The sequence below is a fragment of the Phocoena phocoena genome, chromosome 1 (assembly GCF_963924675.1).
Source record: "Phocoena phocoena chromosome 1, mPhoPho1.1, whole genome shotgun sequence".
In the NCBI taxonomy this organism is placed as follows: Eukaryota; Metazoa; Chordata; class Mammalia; order Artiodactyla; family Phocoenidae; genus Phocoena; species Phocoena phocoena.
In genome coordinates this window covers 55,520,537-55,538,488 of record NC_089219.1, presented here as the reverse complement: position 1 = coordinate 55,538,488, position 17,952 = coordinate 55,520,537, and the positions used below count along the sequence as shown (strand labels likewise).

The 17,952-nt window shown below is 40.7% G+C and overlaps 1 protein-coding gene across 1 annotated transcript in view; it reads right to left on the bottom strand.

The window, feature by feature from the left end:
* Positions 1–17,952, bottom strand: part of CACHD1 (cache domain containing 1) — a 212,904-nt gene that overhangs the window by 82,339 nt on the left and 112,613 nt on the right. The gene's annotated exons all lie outside the window — the stretch shown is intronic.

Sequence of the window (17,952 nt, the reverse complement as noted above, 5' to 3'; positions counted from 1 at the left end):
TGGTGGGAATGTGAATTGGTACAGCCACTATGGAGAACAGTATGGAGGTTCCTTAAAAAACTACAAATACAACTACCATATGACCCAGCAATCCCACTACTGGGCATACACCCTGAGAAAACCATAATTCAAATAGAGTCATGTACCAAAATGTTCATTGCAGCTCTATCTACAATAGCCCGGAGATGGAAACAACCTAAGCGCCCATCATCGGATGAATGGATAAAGAAGATGTGGCACATATATACAATGGAATATTACTCAGCCATAAAAAGAAACGAAATTGAGCTATTTGTAATGAGATGGATAGACCTAGAGTATGTCATACAGAGTGAAGTAAGTCAGAAAGAAAAAGACAAATACCATGCGCTAACACATATATATGGAATTTAAGAAAAAAAAATGTCATGAAGAACCTAGGGGTAAGACAGGAATAAAGACACAGACCTATTGGAGAAAAGACTTGAGCATATGGGGAGGGGGAAGGGTAAGCTGTGACAAAGCGAGAGAGTGGCATGGACATATATACACTACCAAACGTAAAATAGATAGCTAGTGGGAAGCAGCCCCATAGCACAGGGAGATAGCTCGGTGCTTTGTGACCACCTAGAGGGGTGGGATAGGGAGGGCGGGAGGGAGGGAGATGCAAGAGGGAAGAGATATTGGAACATATGTATATGTATAACTGATTCACTTTGTTATAAAGCAGAAACTAACACACTATTGTAAAGCAATTATACTCCAATAAAGATGTTAGAAAAAAAAAAGAAGCTCAAGATTCATAGCTGGAAGTAACAGATCCAAGATTTGAACATATATTCAAGCTCTCATTCATAATGAATACATTACACTGTATCTCAATAAATCAATCAATAAATCATCATTAACATTATCTAACAGCTGAAGTAGAATTCAATTCTCTCAAAGGAAAGGATTAATCTGAAAGCTTGTGGGGCTTAGGGGAAATCTTTCCTTTTTACTTAATAGGAAATGACAGTAGCTAAGCATAAGGGTTCACAATGGATAGCTACAGAGAAAGATCTCTAGGGACAAAGACGAGGACGCAAAGGAAGACGAAGAAGATATTAAAGGCAGGTGTTCTCTATTAATTGTAGATACCTTAGATTTTTTAAATGTTTACCACTGGCATAGCTTTGGAATTGGCCATTTTGGGGTTATACTTTTTATTATTTCACTCCAGAAAAGCCTCAAGCTCCCTTTCCATTCACCGCTAAAATCTGAGAGGTTTCAGGGCAGCAGTGGTAGCTAGAAGTTCCACGTGAACAGAAGAGCGAGCATGTCCATTCTCTGCATGGAGAAGAGATACAGCAGACCTGGGGCCAGCTCACAGCAATTTTCTCCTTTTCTTGGTACCAACTTTCTCCTCTGAGAGCAAGACCCTGGCATTCTGGTAATCTGACAACCTTAAACAAATGGCTTATGTACAAGAAAGATAAGATAGAACTAAGAAAAGACCAAGAAAGAGGAACTTTCACCAAATTCTGAAAAATTCTCACATGGGACAATGAATTCCAGGTGCTGAATAACATAACGGACAACAGACACAACTTAAGCTTTACTGTAAACGTGAGCGAGGCGTAAAACTGAAACACGGCTCAGGGAAGCCCCAGCTGATGTGGTGCAAACACACAGCCTTCCAGAGGTCAAACCTGATCCAAAAATAACACGGAAAATACCTGAAGCTCTTATTTTTCTGAAGGAATCCACAGAACAACCCTAATGTTTGAGAATTAAATAACCACGTTGCAGGAGAACCTCAGCCAGAGGGGCAATTTGACCTATTGTCTAGCTGGCTCACAGACCTTTGGATTCTGAAAGTTTACTAGCAAAGGATGAAACAGATTGTTACCTTGTTTCAAGAACTGGATTTAATCCTTGCTTCCTGGGTAATCCCCACATAGTGAATACTGGTGGTTTTAAATTAATTTATTCCTATTAAATCCCCACATTCTGATATTGAGAGGATTCAGGGACATGACAATCATTCTCCTTCCTCCTGCTTCTTGCTCCATGGAGTTCTTTAAGTGGCAACAGTCTCAATGTCTTGAGTTATCCCGCGTGTGGGGAGCACCCACTCCAAAACCAAGTTCACATGAAATGTGAGAAATAAACCTCACTCTGCTTCTATGGCTGCCGACACTGCTGACGTGCAGGCAGGGAAGGAAGCAGGTGTCAACAGGGGGCTTAAGAGATATAGGAACACAGTGTGTCCAGAGCTGGTGAGTCAGCTGGGAGAAGTAATTACGTGAGCAAAACCCCTGTGATTATCTCTCCACCTTCTACTCACTCACACTCAGTAATGCTTGTTTCTCTTCTGGACTCCAAACACAGCAGTAAAACTCGCTTAGCCATCCTCCAGGCACCAGACGAACAGTGGCTTTGCCGAAGACAGGAGCACATTTTTATGCCCATACGCCTTTTAGAAAAATGATTTCTAAAAAGAAACGTGCTATTTACCCTGATTTGGAGACTGAGAAATGTGAAGTGCATTCTTATAATCCATTATAAAAAGATGTCAGTTACTCTTAAGGGTTACCTAAGAGATTTTTCACTGAGAAATATATTAGCTGCCAGTCATACTTATAAAACTTCAGGTTTATGGAAAGGTCAAGAACTGGTAAAATTATAGATCTTCCTATAAAATAAGCAGGCAATTCAACTTATCTTTATATCTGTCCTTTAAAAAAGTAATAAGAGAACAATCCTATATAAATCTCCTGTAGACTCTCACTCTAAAAAGGGGAGATAGTGGATTACGACTGCTTTCTGTATTCATTTTCATAAGATAAAACCAGTGCCTGAAAATTAGTTTCAAGAGAAATAACTCCATCTTTCCTACCCGTTCAAGTTAAAAAAGAAAAAACTTCCTTCTGGATTTACTTTCATGAACAACTGATCGAAACTTCATCCCGAGGGAGAAAACAGAACTGTGACTCCCACTTTGATCTCTTCCCCATGGAGAAATTCACTCCCTGCCTGGCTTGCAAGATGTTCACTTGATTGACGTTTGCTCTGATGTGCAAACTGCTTTGAACTTCAGACATTTAATTCCCATCAGGCTGCAGTCATTTTTATTCTCCTTCAACAGGATTTACAAGCAGGAGATCAGCAAATGTAGAAGGTAAAATAAATTTGCAGAAGCTTTGAATCTCACATCAAAACAGTGTTCAAGTGAGTTCCAATTGGATTTCATTCAGCCTCGATTCACAGTGTAAATCAACTTTTCAGTGGAGTCCCAGTTTAAAAAGAAAAAGATATAAAGGAGAGAGACACATACACCAGTTGGGGTTTACTTCCTGAAATCTCTTTCTTGGTCTTTGTTTAAATTTCCTTTGGAAGGTGATTTGCCAGGCAAATCACTTAAAACCCTGGGTTTTCCTCAACATTTGCAGCGAAGCTGCTCGATTTATCACATAGCACACAAAAACCACACCCACAGTGTGGGTTCCAAGGGCGCTGGTGAAATGCGGTATTGTTCATGGGCACATTTTAAAGGTAATAATTTAGAAAGCAAATCCCTGTGGATATCTCAGAAGAGCAAGGCTCACAGTGATAGTTGAGTCCATAAATAAAGCCAATATGATGACAGCTAATGGAGTAGGGGATATTTTTTTTACTTCTCTGTTGTTTTTAATCGCTGCTCGAGATAGGTGCAAAAGGTTTTAAAAGAAAACAAACCAAAACACCACACATACACACCATTTCTTGTGGAAGCAAAATCTGTTATCGGATCAGAAGCTGGTGTGGAACAAATGCTGTGAGACTTCGGGTGGAGCTCCCAGCACAAGGCAGTCCCTTGCTGCTGGTGTCACTGAACTACCAAGTTCCATTCTAAGAGCAGCACACATTTTTCTGGGAAGCAAAGAAGGCAAGACCCCTCGACCAGTAGCTCCAGGAGCCTTTAAAAGGAGATCTGGACACCAAAAAACATCCTAGTAACGGCCCAACAGTGCCTGGTTTACTCAGATATGACAGGGGGACATTTCACTTCACCTCCATTCAACCAGGTTCCTGCTCATTCTTTCTGGGAAGTGTCTGCTCTCCAAATATTTGAGCAATACCAGTTGAAAAGAATTAAACAAGAGCCCCCTTATCTTCCACTTAACCACCCATGAGAATAACGTTAAGCAAAGAAAGAGCTAAGATAAAAATCAAACATCTACACTGGCAAATATTTAAACTCTGTTTGAATGGTGGGGGAAGAGGTAAGAATGGGATCACTTCAAAAAGGAACTCTCACATTTATAAAGAAAATGATACTCGACACCCAGCCCCAACTGAGTTTACTTATTCAAACACCTAAATTAATGGGCAAGCTGAAAAGCTGTCAAATAATGTGTAATCATGTTCCAAGAAATGGTTTTTCCTTCCATCTCTGCAGAGATTGGAGAGATAAGTCACATTCTTTCTGTTCTTATCAGTAATAAGGATTAAATCTTCAGGGTTCAGCAACCCAGCCAGAGTGGAAACAAGGCTGGTTTCAAATGCCCTTGGAAGGTAAGGCTTTAGAGCAATCAAGTGTCTCCCTCTCTTTGAGAGTCTAAGTGTCATACAAACCAGCCATATTTCTTTTTTACCATTCTCACTACCCCCCTCCCCACCCCCCTGCCCAAAGCAGATCACTGGGAGGAGGCCCTGCTGTAATCTGATTCCATTTAACCTGCCTTCTCACACAAGCTTGGGAAACTGCACAGGTGTGACATCTGGGGGAATTGGAAGTGGATCCACAACCACATTAAACATTTACCCTTTAACTTCCTCGTCACCAGGTTGGGACAGCGATGCATGAAGAAGAAAGAAAGAAAGGTATCTGAAAAAATAAGAGAAAACAGGCAGGTGGACAGAGGCCGGGTGGGATCCACAGGCTCCCTTTGTGCCGTTCTGTAGCCCCCTGTCCATCTTACCACTTGACCTCTAACAAGGACTTCACACGCTTTACAGTTATTTATTTATATACTTTCTCCCTTGCTAGGAAGATGTAAAGAGAGAGATCCTTTCCCGTGTTTATCCTTAGAGCCTAGCCCAGAGTCTGCCTGTGAAGAGTAAAATTTTAGCAAATGCTGAATGACAAAATGCAGAAAACCAAAGAGGCTGAGGCTTGCCAGGACTGGAGACCAGAGCTTGTAAATTCGTGTGTTTTCTTCCTGCACATACGCTGGGTACTTAGTAAATAGCAGACAACTGTGAGTGGTATGACACAGACATCAAAGAGAAGCACTGAGAACCTCAGTTAGCCGATGACCTTGGAGATGAACTGGTTCATTCAATCTCTCAGGCACATTCGTGAAGGAGACAGACAAGGCCTATCCAAATCTCCCTGTTCTGTAGAAGGAACATGAAACGTAAGATGTGGAATACTTACGGTTAATGTGTCCTCAAAAGGAATTACTGACCCAATATTCAAAAGTTAATAAAGCTACGAGTCTGAAGATAGCTGGGTCCATCATCTTACCAGACCAGTCGAGTCTCCAAGAAAGATAATAGACATGGGATTTTTAAATCTTGACCTTCTTTGGAACACTGATATTTCTGCACAATAAAACACATGAAAACCTCAAGGGAAGTCCTCTGCTACAACAGGGTCTATTTCTTAAAGCTGGCAAAGACTACTCGGTAGTTTCTTTTAGAGACTAGCTAGCTAGATAGGGAGCAAGCAAGAAGGAAAACCGCAAGACCACTGCTCCCTAAAAGCCATAAAAGGCCACTGGTGAAAATCAGTATTCTAAGCAGTGTGGCAGGTCTCCTGTCCTTGCTTCAGTGAAGGTCACACAAGAAAAATCTAGAAAGCAGGACTGGCAGCAGACCCAAATGCATATATTTTCTGCTATGAGGGTGCTCGTCAATACACCTAAAGATATATTTATATCTTTATAAATATCACACACACACACACACACACACAGAAATGACACAGACTACTGCAGTAACATGGTTTTAAGACTGAGAGATAAACTAACCAGACTGTGGGAGCTTAATATTCAGCCAATTTAGAAACTTCAGAGGGTCATACAATAGCCTCAAGTGAAATTCTAAGAAGGAATACATAGTTCAGCATTTCAATTGGCAGATAAGCCATTCCAATTCTACCACTGGTCAAAATATCTTACCATTAAAAGAAAGCGTGATTTGGAATCAGCAAACCTGGGCTCCACACCCAGCTCCCCTGAGTCCTGACACAATCCCTCTGAGCCTGCTTCCTCATGTGCGAAATGCAGGAGGAGGGGGATTGTACCCAACTGGACTGATAGGATCATAGGAAGAAGGTAATGTAAGTAAAATAATGTTTACAGAAGAAAGTATTTTCCTGAAGCATAAACATATGTAACTCTTTTACATGAGTTAGATATTGTAACCGAGTAGGCCTACTGAAATGTAAGGTGTTCTACAAAATCTTTGTTGAATTTTGAGCTCAACGCAAGTCCTTCTGGTACCAATATCCATAAAGACTGTATCTGTAACATTTCGCCTGCCTGCAGGTGATAATAATTTTTAAGTGGACTGGAGATGAAATTGTGAGATAAGGCAGGGAGAACACTTGAAAGACTGAGATTCACCTTTCAGTACTGTGAGGGCAAAAACACAAAACACATCTTCCTGTGGAAGGAACAGGACCTGCGATAAAATTAAACTCAGTGGTCAAGAACCACGCTTGTCACTTCATTTGACCTTGTGTTACCCAAAGAAAAATAGAACAAGAGTCATTAGTGCAAAAGCACCTGGCTAAGTCACAGCGCTCTGTTTCTCATAAGAACAGTAATAATAAGAAATAAAATGTATATAGGGTTAAACAGTTTTTATCATTTTTTTTCATGTGCACCACCTTGAAATAGGGCTGGAAAAAATAGGATCTGCCCACATGTGGATCAGCTGTTATGCCCAGAAACATCATTTTGTACAAAACTCAAGTGCGCGTCAGCACAGCGTTAAAACGATACCTTTCCACTATGCCCTCTCTCCTGAACTGCCATGCATATAACATAGCTGGGCGGGGGTGAAAACATCTGTGGGATGAAAGTAAAGTGATGCTACAGGCTAAAAACTCAGCTGCTGGGCTTCCCTGGTGGGGCAGTGGTTAAGAATCCGCCTGCCAATGCAGGGGACATGGGTTCGATCCCTGGTCCGGGAAGATCCCACATGCTGCGGAGCAACTAAACCCGTGCGCCACAACTACTGAGCCTGCGCTCTAGAGCCCGCGAGCCACAACTACTGAAGCCAATGCGCCTAGAGCCCGTGCTCTGCAACAAGAGAAGACACCGCAATGAGAAGCCCGCACACTGCAATGAAGAGTAGCCCCTGCTTGCCGCAACTAGAGAAAGCCTGAGGACAGCAACAAAGACCCAACACACCCCAATATAAATAAATTTAAAAAACCCCAAAACTCAACTGCTTGCCAAACACCTCCTAAGAATGATCCACATGTGACTTAAATTCAAAATCAGCATGTTCATACTGAACTCACCTTCCTCTTAAATATGTTTTGCTCTTATTTTCATTGTTAGTTAATAATTCCTCTCCTCTGAGATGTTCAACTTAAAATTTAGAATCATCTTTTAAAATCTTCCTCCCCACCCAGATCTCCAATAAAATCTAGTTGGCAGAATCTATATATTCTATATTCCCTGTCTATGGGTAATATTCTAGGTAACCCATCACCACCCAGGACATCTTTTGTTTTGCTACAATCCTTCCTTGAGGTGTCCTTACTTTTCTCCTAGATTATTAGGGTGGCCCAGCTTGACAAACAACTTGTCTCTTCACCACAGTTTATCCTTCACTTGCCAACGAATTAATTTACCCAAATCTCAGACCTTAACCACAGTCTTTCTTTGCTTTAAAACCTACTGTTTACAGAGGGAAATTTGTCCAGGCAACCAAGGATTCTGAGCCCACCCCATACATCTCTTATCTGCCATTCCAGCTATATCTCACCCCCTCACCACATTCAATGCTTTATGATGCTTGCTGTTTTCTGGTCTGAAGCATCCTTTCCCCTAGATATGTCTGCAGGAGTTCTACTCTTCAAGACCTCAACTACCACTCTTCTAGTAAGCCTGAGTGCTCAGAGACCTCTGTTCATAATCACTTTTTCTTCTAAAAAAGTCTTTGGGTTTTTCATGACACTTGACACAGTCTGCTTAGTTTACTCTGCATCCTCTGAGCTCCTAAAGGTACAAACTGCTTTATTCACCTTTGTCTATCAGACAGTGTCTAGCACAATGTCTTGCACTTAACTATCTTGAACATGATACAGACAAGTTGAGTTGAAAGAGATATATACATAGATATCTGGAAATTTTGTGCTTTTAAATTCACCCTGCATAATAATCATTAGTACTGTTATAATAATTATTCATATCTATTATTATTATTGATTGAATCTAGCTAATAACTGAGATAACTAAGTCAACATCAACTTAAGTTTCCTATCAGAGCTAATCACAATGGAATAATACTCAGATGAAAACGACGACCATCTTGAATGGGCATAAAAGTATTTGAATTTCTGCCTAGAGGTAAAGTAGCTCAGTAACTCTGACATCATCATCACTGCCTGTACTCAAACTAAAGACCAGATCAGGTTTGCTACCATGCATGAACTCCTTCAGCAAATATATATTAAGGACCTGTTCAAGCAAGGTACTGAAAACAAAGTTGACAGGGTCCCTGAACTCAAGTGTAACAAGAAGAAAGATGAAAAGGCACACAGGATAGAAATATGACTTAGAATCTGATATCAACCACTCTCACAGCTATCCAGAATCAACCTCAGTCACCTTCAATTCCTCTCTCTTCCAATACCCAACAGTGGGTGCCAACAGCCAAGTTCAGTCCCCCTTCTCGTTCCTTGCCTACATAAATGAAATCAAACTAGGTCTTCTAGCAGTTACATGGTGGACAAGTAAAATCCCCTTAAAGGGGATCATCATTTCATTCCCTTTCTCGAAAATTTTAAATTCTCTCATTCAAACAACCAGTATTTACTGAGTGTCTACCACGCATCAAAGACACATGGAAGCAAGAGAATTGTCCTTCATTTCATTTACAGAGTTTAAGGTCTCCTGAGTTATTCAGTCTAGAATTTGAGGTTCTCTACAATCTGATATTAATCCAATTTCTCAGCTGCCTCTTCCATCACTTCCCCCAGACACAATGTCCTCTTCAGTGTTCTTGGCCATTTCCTTCCATGGGGGTTTCTTTAAATTGACCTTTCTCTCCTGGAGAGCTCTCTCTCCATACCCCTATACGTTCAAATCCTTTTCCTGCTTCAAGACTCAGCTGAAATGCTTCTTCCATAAACCATTCCACAAATGTTTACTTTTTTAAGTTAATGAATAAATGAGTAATTTAACCTCTGTAGGTCTTGCTGCATAATATCATCTTTTTTTTTTTTTTTTTTTTTTTTAGGTAGCTCTCAAAAAGATGAAGAAAAATCCCCTAACAAAGCTAGAATTTACAAATTTGGGCAGCGGGAAAAGTTGCCCATAATAAATCTTGAGTTGGCTCTCTGGAGTATAGTTCAAACTGCTCAGTTTACAGTTGAGGAAGCTACGGACTAAAAAGGTTAAGTGAACTTTCCAAGATCACACAGGAAACCGGCAGAGCAGAGGCCCATCTGGTCTTAGTACTATATTCCTATGATATAATCTGTATCACAACTGAATTTAAACTGAACAGGAAAGCCGTCTTTACTGTTTAAGATGTTTCTTTTCTACCATGATAGAGAATGAATTGATTTAAAAATATTTAAAAAGAGGCTCGCCTCCTTTTAAAAATGAAAGAAAGCTCATGTTTGAGTTCAGTTTAAAAAAAAAAAAAGGGGGGCTTCCCTGGTGGCGCAGTGGTTGAGAGTCCGCCTGCCGATGCAGGGGACGCGGGTTCGTGCCCCGGTCCAGGAAGATCCCACATGCCGCAGAGCGGCTGGGCCCGTGAGCCATGGCCGCTGAGCCTGCGCAGCCCACGTACCGGGGAAACAAAAAAAAAAAAGGCAATCACAAACCAGGACCTGATGCTCTTTAGTTCCTAAAGAATCCGAAGGAGCCTAGTACAGGAATCTGAACATTATATGTCAGCATGTGAATCATCAAAATTAAAAACAACTCTCTAAGTAACTTATTTCTGGTTCCTATGATGTCAATAATACTTGAAGAACTTAAAACGTGAACACAGAAATTTGCACAACATCTAAATCATACCACAAAATATACAAGCAATTTACATGGATAAAGACTTATTCAAATGCCTTCACTCCTTTGCAGGCAGCTCATTAACACGGGCATTAACTTTTTTTTTTTTTTTTAAGAGAAGCAGTCTAGGAGAACACTAGAAAGTTCCAGGAATGAGAGTCTGGAATCCTCCAATCTAACCCTGAGGGTTAGTAAAAATTCAACTTCAAAGGTAGGCTTTGTAGACCAATTTTCTATCCTTTCTCTAAGAGGGTGTGATGGTTAATTTTATATGTCAATTGGGCTGGGCCAGAGTGTCCAGATATTTGGTCAGAGACTATTCTGGATATTTCTGCAAATCCAAATTATTATTGGATTATCAACATTTAAATCAGGGGACTTGTGGGTGGGCCTTACCTAGTTAAAGGCTCTAATAGAACAAAGACTGACTTCCCCAAGCAGAAGGAATTCTTCCAGCAGACTGGAACTGTAACTCTTCCTGGGTCTCCAGCCCCCGCTGGGCTACCCTGCAGATCTGGGACTTGATCTCCACAATCACGTGAGCAAATTCTTTAAAATAAATCTCTCTTCCTCTCTCTCACACACATCCTATTGATTCCGTTTCTCTGGAGAACCCTGACTAATAGAGTTATAATATGGGCTTATTCATGAGAATTGTAATCAGGAGGCTGTGTTCTTGCATCAGAAACTATGCTAGTTGCTTTGTCTGCAGCACAATACCCTCAACAGGCTGAAGGATAAGACCTGATTCCTGAAATCATATTGTTCTAGTGGGTGCCAGCTGGGGGATGCATTGAATTTGGGTTCTCAGAAAGTGAGATGAGTCCTATATGCCTTCCTTGGTGACGGTATCAATCTCAGTGGATATCCCAAATCTAAGAACTCCTTGTAAAATAGCAAAAATCCAATTTAACAATGGTGTCCAGAGTTTCTTCACTTTTGAGAATCAATGAAGCTTTTTAAGTCTCCCCTGATGGGTATGACAGAATTCTCTATAAGGCTGAAGTCTCCTAGCTTCGGGTGGCTGGCTTCGGAGAGCCTTGAAAACAAGTTGCTTACTTACTGTAGCTCCATCAGAATGTGACTTTGCTCATCTCAAACCTGGCCTAGATGCCTTAATGCCAGTTCTCACCATGATTATCCAATTAACAAGTATTAATTAAGTGAGGATAACAGCACTGAATCCTACTTGGAGACAAAAAAGAGAATAAAAATCTCAGTTCATTTTCCCAGTACTTCCTCCCTGGTTTAACCTCTTCATTGTTCCTGTTTCCTTAAATAAAGATATCAAAAATAAAAAATAAGAATGTTACCAGGCAGGAGCACCTACAAAAGAAATTGGGGAAGGAAGGAGAGAAATGGATTAAGAGATGTGGAAGACAAAATTATTGACTGATTTATGAAAAAGTCAAGGGTTAGCAGGGCCTGCTGATAAAATAACAGCTTCAGATGTGCACAGGATAACCCAATCTCTGTGGCAAGCCGGGTTTTGGGGATAGATATTCTCAGTATTATGCATAAAGGAGCTATATTTAAACCTGACAGAAGGAGCATGTATGTTTAAGATGGCACATCAGGGAATGCACATGGATAAGACATTTAAAAAATTTATTAACATTATATCACATGCTAATGTGGGCCAAGCAGGTAATGAAAGTCAGGGGAATAGGCTGGGTGTAATGCGACAGGAGCTAGTGGGGACTGTGGTGAAGGAGAGAATGCAGGCTGTCTTCAAAGGGGGATGCTCATCACAGAAGCTGACTACTGCCCAGTGGGAATGTGGACCCATCATCGTCAGATCTGATTTTAGAGAGGACAGAAATTTGGATTCCTTTTTTTTTTTAATTTTTGGCTGCATTGGGTCTTCGTTGCTGCGCGTAGGCTTTCTCTAGTTGTGTTGAGCGGGGGTTACTCTTCATTGTGGTGCATGGGCTTCTCATTGCAGTGGCTTCTCTTGTTGTGGAGCACGGGCTCTAGGCATGTGAGCTTCAGTAGTTGTGGCAATGTGGGCTCAGTAGTTGTGGCTCGCTGGCTCTAGAGCACAGGCTCAGTAGTTGTGGCGCATGGGCTTAGCTGCTCCACGGTGTGTGGGATCCTCCTGGACTGGGGCTCGAATCCATGTCCCCTGAATTGGCAGGTGGATTCTTAACCACTGCACCACCAGGGAAATCCCTGAAGTTTGGATTTTTAAACTGTGTAATTCCCCTAAATTTTAAAGGTAGGCAACAGATTTTAAAACTTACAAATTTAAAAACCTTTAAAACATCTCGGGGAGCCAAGATAAACACACTTGTAGGCCAGATATAGACCACGGGCATCATTAGGTGTTTCTGTGTCTCTGCAATCCTTGCGAGGGAGCCCAGGATCTTGTGGACCCTCACCACCTAACCCATTACAACACAAAGGGAGCTGTAAATTAAATTATACGAGTGAATAAACTCATTCTCAAAATTATGCTATTTAAAGTAATACCATTGAAAATGAGTTTGTCTTAGATTAAACCACAGCCTATTAGATAATATTAATTCTTCACATCATTCCTTCAACAAATATTGACGGAATACCTAATCACTATGCAGGACCCTGTACAAAATAATTAACTTCCAGGGCTCCTGAGTAAGAAGAGTTGACTGGTCTGAGAAGCAAAGTATCAAAATCATCTGAAAAAAATCAATTTTCTGCTGCTTTGCAGGTTCTCTCTTTTGTCATCATAGTATAACCTTCAGGGTGTATTCTACAGAATATTCTGTAATAGAGTGCTTTAAAGTCCCTCTCTCTTCAGAACTGGGCATTTTATTTTTTAAAAATATGCATTATCAAGCTTTAGTGACAAAAATCAAATATGGGGCTTCCCTGGTGGCACAGTGGTTGAGAGTCCGCCTGCCGATGCAGGGGACACGGGTTCGTGCCCCGGTCCCGGAGGATCCCACATGCCACGGAGCGGCTGGGCCCGTGAGCCATGGCCGCTGAGCCTGCGCGTCCGGAGCCTGTGCTCCGCAACGGGAGAGGCCATAACAGTGAGAGGCCCACGTACCGCAAAAAAAAAAAAAAAAAAAAAAAAAAAAAAAAAAAATCAAATATGGATTATAAATCAGTAAAAATAAAATTCTAGGCCTAAAATATAAAAATTAGCCATTGGTTAAAATCAGTCATAAAAATTTTGGCCTAGTGCTAACTTGTCCTTAATACAGTTGGAGAAGCAAGGTCAATGGGCTACAGATACAATGTTAGTAATAAATAGCTCGAGTGCTATTGGGTCACTGTTGCATTTTTAAAAATGTTTATAGGGCCCACGTATTTAAGAATGGACAAGATCCAGATATAAGACTGGTGATCCCTTATCTCAAGTCCACTTGCTTATATTTACTATAATGGCATTATTAGTGCATATGATTGTGGCCAGTTCATGGGCATAAAGAGTTTGCTTTATAGGGAATTTCCTGGAGGTCCAGTGGTTAGGGCTCCGCACTTTCACTGCTGGGTTCAATCCCTCGTCGGGGAGCTAAGACCCCACAAGCTGCACAGTGCAGTCCATCCGCATCCCCCTCACCGAAAAAAAAAGAAAAAAGCTGTTTGCTTTATAGGACAGTAAAATCTTACAATTTGGAAGGACTTCTCTCAACAACCTTGAGCCCATTTTTCCTTAACGTCAGTCATTACCATATCGATCATCTTCAAAACTTTGGTCACATTCCCTTAATATTTTCATTTTAATTAATGCGTTTTTTAAAATTTAGGTATATTTATTTTAAATAGAAACTTTATGTTGCTTCCATAAGAGAAAAAACAGTATCTCCTGACATAGACGATAACCTGTTTTTAGTAATTTCCTTACATTGCTTCTCAAGACTGGGAGTTCTTCGTTTCTGCATTTAACTCCAACATGGACTCCCTGAGATTCAAAATGGAGACTTTTTCGGAGGGATTGAAATATAAGAAAGAGGGACTGAAAATGTCCACAGTAGGATCCCACAATGGTTAAAAAATGCAGATTAAAGCGTTTTATGAGAAACTGGAAACAGGGCAGCTGAGGATTCCTACCCTGGTTCACAGCAAAAACTTACTATTAACTCTTCCCATCTTTGAATCCTCATTAAAAAGCTGAAAGAGCCTCAACTTTACAAAGTATTTGTGCTTAGCCAATGCCTAGAGAAGTGTCAGCTCAGTGTTCACTCCAAAAATTCCTACACACATTCTCTGGCAAGTGAGCTTCTTGTTTAGCCAAGAAGACTCAGTCTAAGAGAAGGGTAGTTGTCGCTTGCCACTTCCAGCTGCAGACGGTTGTGATCAGATCTCTCTTTAAGAGGGAACCTGTTTTTTGTCATCTGTACATCTTCTGAGTACTCAGCTTTATCATCAGAACTCTTCTGGTTTTACCAGATTCACCCCAAACGGCAGCTCTTGGCTCTGTCAACTACTCCTAGTAAGGAGAGAAGATTGCATTGCGGTTCCACAGTTTCCATTCTACATTCAACACAGAAGTCCAGCCTCTAAAGGAGGAACAGCCTCTCATACTCATCTGCTTACTCAGCATGGGTCCTGCTAGAAGTATAATTCAAGTCTCTTAGATGTTAAACTGAACTAAGTGAGAAATTCCTGGAGGGCAGAAACTACATTTTACGGTTTACTATATTCACTTAAAGGTAGACCACTAGTTTTTGCCAAATGGCTGGATGGACTGCATCTCAGACCTCAAGCCTTATCCTAGCATATTCAAAATGGAAACCACTGTCTTTATTCCAAAACATTTTTTTTTTTTTTTTTTTTTTGCGGTACGCGGGCCTCTCACTGTTGGGGCCTCTCACTGTTGTGGCCTCTCCCGTTGCGGAGCACAGGCTCCAGACGCGCAGGCTCAGCAGCTGTGGCTCACGGGCCCAGTTGCTCCATGGCACGTGGGATCTTCCCAGACCAGGGCTCGAACCCGTGTCCCCTGCATTGGCAGGCAGACTCCCAACCACTGCGCCACCAGGGAAGCCCTATATATATATTTTTTAATTGAAATTATACTATACATGCTGCTTTGTGACCTACTTTATTACTTATCCACATATTTTATTAAATATTTTTCTTTTTTTTTTTTGCGGTACTAGGGCCTCTCACTGTTGTGGCCTCTCCCTGTTGTGGCCTCTCCCGTTGCGGAGCACAGGCTCCGGACGCGCAGGCTCAGCGGCCATGGCTCACGGGCCCAGCTGCTCCGCGGCATGTGGGATCTTCCCAGACCGGGGCATGAACCCACGTCCCCTGCATCGGCAGGCGGACTCTCAACCACTGCGCCACCAGGGAAGCCCTACTCCAAAACATTTTGATGTAAGTCTTCCCAAACTTGAGATGTGTACAGTGTGTGTATGCATGTATGGCCATTTTCACAAGTCAGCAAATTCTCTTCTACAGCATGGCTGCATCTTATGTTATCACCTTTTTGAATGTGACATAATTTCCTTAACTAATCTCCTATTATTAGAAATTTAGGAATATATACAATATTAGCTATTCTAAATGGCACTACAATGACTCTGTTTACAAATTTATCTTTATAAACTTGTCGTTATTTCCTTGTGATATTCTTCCAAATGACCAGATCAAATAAAATGCACACTTAAAAAAAAGTTGAAGTATAGCTGATTCACAATATTGTGTTAGTTTCAGGTGTACAGCAAAGTGCTTCAGATATATATCTTTTTTTCTGATTCTTTTCCATTATAGGTTATTACAAGACATTGAATATAGTTCCCTGTGCTATACAGTAAATCCTTGTTGTTTATTTTATATATGGTAGTATCTGTTAATCCCATACTCCTAATTTATCTAACCCCCCACTTCCCCTTGGGTAACCATAGCTTTGTTTTCTATGTCTGTGACTCTGTTTCTGTTTTGTAAATAAATTCACTTGTACTGCATTTTAGATTATAGTGATATCATATAATATTTGTCTTTTTCTGTCTGACTGACTTCACTTAGTATGATAATCTCTAGGTCTAGATGCACACTTCTGAAGTTCACAGAATCTTTGGTGATGCCACCCACCTGGTATAGTACTCTCCTTAGCGGAACCACGGCACCTCTCTGCTATGTCACATTTTGCCCTAACTATTTATTATGTTCAGTATTTGGCCCCCACCCAATAATTTTTTAATTTCTTCAGAGTAGAAGTTACTCTCAAGTAGAAATTCCATCCCCTTACTCATCCCCATATCCAAACCATTCCAGATCCCAATAAACAGTAATCAAACATAATTGCGAGGTACTGGGATGAAAATGGATGAGGTGTAATCCCTGCCCAGAACAGCAGGGGAGGCAGACCTACCAACAACTACATGTGATACATTCAGTTCTACACTGTAATAGAGATGGAGGAAACTTACTATGGGAACAAAGATGAGGGAGCAGTGAATTCCTCCAGGGCAAAGGTAAACAAGGAGAGGGGAAAAAAAGAGGTAACAGGAAGCTATGGAAAGAGGCAAATTATTGAATTACTTCTTGAAACATTAACAGAAATTCACGAAGGGGGAAAATAATGGGGAGGTGACATACTGGGTAGATTTACAAGTAGACGCCAGTCAATTCAAGCTTTTTGTTTCATCTAGAGTAGTTCCACCTAGGAATTTCATGAAGATCTCCCATCTTCTGAGGCAACTTCTGCACTACTGACATTTTGAGCCAGATAATTCTTTGTTTTGCAGGGCTGTCCTGTGCATTATAGGATGTTTGCAGCATCCCTGGCCTCTCCTCACTACATGTCAGTAGCAACGGTCCCCACCTTCCAATTGTGACAACTGAAAATGTTTCCAGACATTGCCAAATATCCCTGGGGATGAAGGGGAGTGGAAATCACCCTGGTTGAGAACCAGTGTTTTAAGCGTAATTCTAGCTCTAAGGACTTCTCCCTTATTATACTATCTTTTCTCTCAGCCAGGAAATGATTTTTTTCTTTCGTTCAAAGCCCTACTGGACGCTTATTTTATTTTTAGGTTAGAGACAAACTGTCAAAAACATTAAGCTACTGATGCCCCAACTATAAAAATGGTATCAGTAAAGAAAAATGAAATGTTCACTATGATAGGAGAGTATGAGTATCATGGCTGATATTTGTTCAGAACATTACAATTTGCAAAATACTTTCATAATTGATTTTACTGAATGCTCACAACATCCTGTGAAGTATCCAACATTGATCCCATTCTAGGGATGAAGACAGGCTGGGTCAAAGACATCAAATATCTGAGACCACCTGAGTATTAAGTCCTGGAGCTAAGATTCATATCCGGACAGTCTCATTCCAAATTGTATACACTTTCCATTTAGTTTAGCAAAAAACTAGGTTGCAGACAGGCTAAGCCAGAGAGAAAGACTCATCTTAATATCACACAGATGGAGAAATAAAATGACTTGAGGATGCTCTGTTACCTACATAGCCCACCAAGAAGCTGTAATAAGTAAACACTTCTTTGTGGAAGCAAAGCATCACTTAACTACCAAAAAACTATGTTGTCTCCATCCTTTGCATAGCTTCACGAGCACTTATTATGCAAAAAGAAGAGTGATACATACTAAATATGCTAACATTTACACTCATAATTTTTCAAGTATGTTAACTTATTTTAGTCATTCTATTGTAAATAGCCAATTCTAAATTGGTATAATAGAGATTATTATCCACTGATAGAAAACTGTGCATACAAATAAACATTAAGTAACTAGATTATGGTCACACAGATAATTAGAGACTAAATCAAAATTAAGTTCTTTG